Raw genomic sequence first — 4,156 nt, 5'->3', positions numbered from 1 at the left:
GGCCTCCAGGATACAGAGTGCAGGTTCTTCTGTATGGTATTCAGGAACTCCGTATCGTTCAATCTTCCAACAAATATTTACTGAGCACAGGCTATGTACCAGACGCCTTGCTGCACGGAGGCTAAGCGAAGAATAACATTTAGGCCCCTCGTGAAGTCCACAGTTTATTGGGGTCAATCTGGCTCTTGGCATTTTAAGTCTGTCTGCCTCCTCCCAACTCCCACTCTTTGTTGTAGTCATCATGACCGATTTGGGATTCCCCAAACTTGTATCACTGTAGCCTCAGAGCCTGTGAATATGTCACTCTTTCAAACCTAAAATTCCAGCCTAGTTTAGACTCAGCTTGGGAACCACTTCCTGTGAAGTCTCTACCTAACCCCACCACAGACATGCCCAGATTATCATCATATCCATCACTCTTGTTATCACTGTCCATTTCATTCCCTGGCACTTTCGCTCAACTGTGACCTCCTTGAGGGCAGGGAGAGGGACTACACCATTTCAGGATGCCAGGCAGAGACACTAATTGTTTGGTAAATCCATATAGGAATGACCTGAATGACCCAGAGGAGGGTCTGTACAGGAGGTATTCACACAGAGCAATACACAGTGTGAGCTGATTGGAAACTAGTTAGAGGAAAACTGCAGCTTCAAAAGCTTCACGAAGCCAGGTTCTGCATCAGAGGTTCAAAAACGCCCAGCCCTGTAACCACCAGTGAGGCAGATAAACACAGTATCAACCTCGTGGTGGTAGCAGCCTCTTGTCTTTCTTTTTGAAGTGGGGGCCTTGTGTGGTGGAAACAACAGACATCTATGTTCTAATTTGGACACTTGCTTGTTATGTGACTTTGGGCTAGGCTTACCCTTAATATTTGTAGGGCTGGTGGCAGGAGTGCAAATGAAGACCCCTATGTCTAAATTTCTAAAAGCTATAAATTAAACTAACAAACCATTAAATATAGTTCCTGTTCTATTCTCCTACCTTGAATAAATACACCTTCATAATGACCTGAAGGCCACATTTACATTCAGAATTCTCAGAGTTCTTGGAAATATGGCAGTGTAAGGAAAACTATAGCTTCTGACCCACCCCTTTCTCTTCCCACCTGCGAAAGGCAGAATAATGCCTCTTTTCCCCCAAGACGTCCACAGCCTAATCCTTGGAGCCTGTGAATATGTGATTTTTACATGGCAAGGGCGAACTAAAATTGCTCATCACCTGACCTTGAGATAAAGAGATTATCCTGGATTATCTGGGTGGGCTCGATGTAATCACAAGAGTCCTTATAAAAGGGGTCAAAGAACCAGAATCAGAGATGTGACAACACACTCAGAGGTTGGAGTGACAGGATTACTGGCTTGAAGATGGCGAAAGGGGGCCAGGAGCCAAGGAACATGGATGGTCTCTACAGAAAGAAAGACAAGGAAATGCACTTTCCTTGAAAGCCTCCAGAAAAGAGCACAGGCCTGCGACACCTGGATTATGGATTAGGGCCCACCGAGGCCCGTCTCGCACTTCTCACTACCAGAAATGGGAGAGAATCAGCTAGTGATAATTTTTTACAGCAGCAACAGGAAACTGGTTTGCCTTGCACCACTAGGGCCTCAGGCTCACCTGTGGGGCCACATCTGTCGCAAATCCAAAGTTGCACTCCCACATACAGCTGCCCCTTTGCCACCCTTGGGCCTAGGGGTGCACACACCAGTGTTCTCAGCAGGAGGGACATAGAGAAGAGGCTCTGGAAGAAGCTGGGGCCATTTGAGTAAGGAAATGTGGGGTTTCAGCACTTAGGCTATGGTCTGAAAAGGGGCATGGGTTCTGGGTTGTATAATTCCTGGGCCATGGGGCCTTCTCACCCTAGTGCCCAGCCACCAGAGCAGGTCCAAGGAAGGACTCTGTAAAGCAGAGCCCAGGATCCCACATGCAGCACTGTCTTGGGTCAAATGGCTTCCCCTTTCTGAGCCTCATCTGTAAAATCAACCATCTGGAACAACCATTATTGAGCACCTGATCTGTGACAAATGCTATGCTTAGTGACAGCAGAATGGTAGGGAAAGCAGCTAGTTGGCACAGAGCAACCCATCAATAAACTTTGATTTCCTTTCTTTTCTACTCATTCTCAACTAAGTCAATGGGTTTGCAAATTAGCAATAAAAACCCCTCGGTCAAACTCGGTGGATTCTATTTGCTCCTGGGAGGAGCCTAAAATCCCCCGTAAGGCCCTGCGAGCCTCACTTCCCCTCCCCATCTGTGCCCCACGCACAAACCCAGTGATTCGTGATTCCTCGGATGCACCAAAGGCCTTTCCCACTCATGGCCTTCCCTTGGGGTTCCGTCTGCGAGGTTCTGTCCTCCACATACACCCACCCCACCTTCCCCAAGCTAACTCGTCTGTGCTTAGTTCAAATGCCATTCCCTTGAGGAAGCCCCACTAACCAGAGCTAGCTCACCTGTATCTTCTCTCCCAACTGTAGGGCGCACTCTTCTGCAGTGATGCTGGCTATTACCATATTACCATGATGGCTATCGTATGGCTATTTGTATTACTTTTTTTGGTTAAATAAATCTATTTTTATCATTTTTCATTTCATTTTCTTCATGACTGAGAACCAAACACATTATTTTTTTTTAAACTGTGGTAAAACATACATAACATCAAACTTGATTTTCTCTCTTTGAGCCTGCTCCTTTGCAGGCTTTCCCCATTGGGAAATTGCATGGCCATTCGCCCGGATGTTCAAGCCAAGTCCGCAGGCGGCAATCTCTCTTGATGCCATTCTCTCTCAGGCCCCTTAGCCAATCCAATCCATCAACAAATCCTGCAAATCCACTCTTCAAATCAATGCAGAATCAAATACCCAGAATCCCACACTGCTCACCTCACCATGTTTTCACTGCTACCAACTTAGTCTACGTCGCCCACTCTTGTGCAAGGGCCTCCACATCCATTCTTTGCCCTATAGCCTGCTCTCCCCACAACTCATCTTCTAAAAACCTACATCATGATGTTGGGATGTCTGTTTACTGGCGATGTTAATCTTGATTGATCTCTTGGTTAAAGTGGTGATCTGGGGCGCCTGGTGGTGTTACTGGGCCTTCTCAGCAGAAAGAGCTAGGAAACATATGCATTTGTTCTGTCTTATGTATGCGCGAGCACGTACTTTGTATCAAGTTTCAACTCCAATCCGGCACCAGAGTTCATCCTAGCATTTCCCCTTTGCTTACTGGTAATTCTTTTGGTTACTTCTTTTCCAACACTGAGAAGCCTGGATCTCATTATCTACATACAATATATTAACTTATTGTTAATCCCAGGATAAACATAAAGTAATTTCAGAATTGCTAACCCAGGTTCCTCCTCCTCTCTTCCCCTCCCCCCACTGTGAAATTCACCAACTAGAATAGTGTTTGTACACAGTTCTTTTTATCTTGAGCCTTACCCTTTCCAATCAAACACTATTTTCCAAAGATACTGAGGTCAGATCCTTTCCTTCCCTACTACCCCTTTAGTAAAATACCAGCACCATAGACCCCCTGATAATGATGCACTGAGAGGGGGACATCACCTCTGTGGGATTCTTCCCCAAAACACACAACCTCATTCTAATGACGAATAAACATCACACAAATCCAAATTGAGGGATATTCTACAAAGTAACTCATCAGTACTCTTGAAAAGTATCAATTTCATGAAAGACAGGAAAGACTGAAAACTACCATAGATTAGATGAGATGAAGGATAACAACACAATGCAAAGTGGGATCTGAAATGGATCCTCGAACAAAAAAGGACCATTAGTAGAAAAACTGGTGAAACCCAAATAAAGTCTGTAATATTGTATCAGTATTAACTTCTTAGTTTTGATCACAATGCTATGGTTACATAGATCTTAATATCAAGGGAACCTGGATGAAGGGTATGTAAGAGCTGCTATTTTTATAATTGAAAATTTTATTGAGATAATTATAGATTTGATGCCAGTATGAAAAATAAATCCCTTGTACACTTTGCCCAGTTCCCCACAATGGTAATGTTTTGCAAAATTATAGTATAATTATCAAAATCAGGACACTTACATTGATACAATTCTTCTACAGAGAACACTTGATATCCTGGAGGGATAGGAGGCTTTTTGAGAATTATACTTCCATATT

This window comes from Hipposideros armiger, unplaced genomic scaffold (genome assembly GCF_001890085.2).
Source record: "Hipposideros armiger isolate ML-2016 unplaced genomic scaffold, ASM189008v1 scaffold_138, whole genome shotgun sequence".
Taxonomy (NCBI): Eukaryota; Metazoa; Chordata; class Mammalia; order Chiroptera; family Hipposideridae; genus Hipposideros; species Hipposideros armiger.
Note: the sequence above shows the minus strand (reverse complement) of the source record.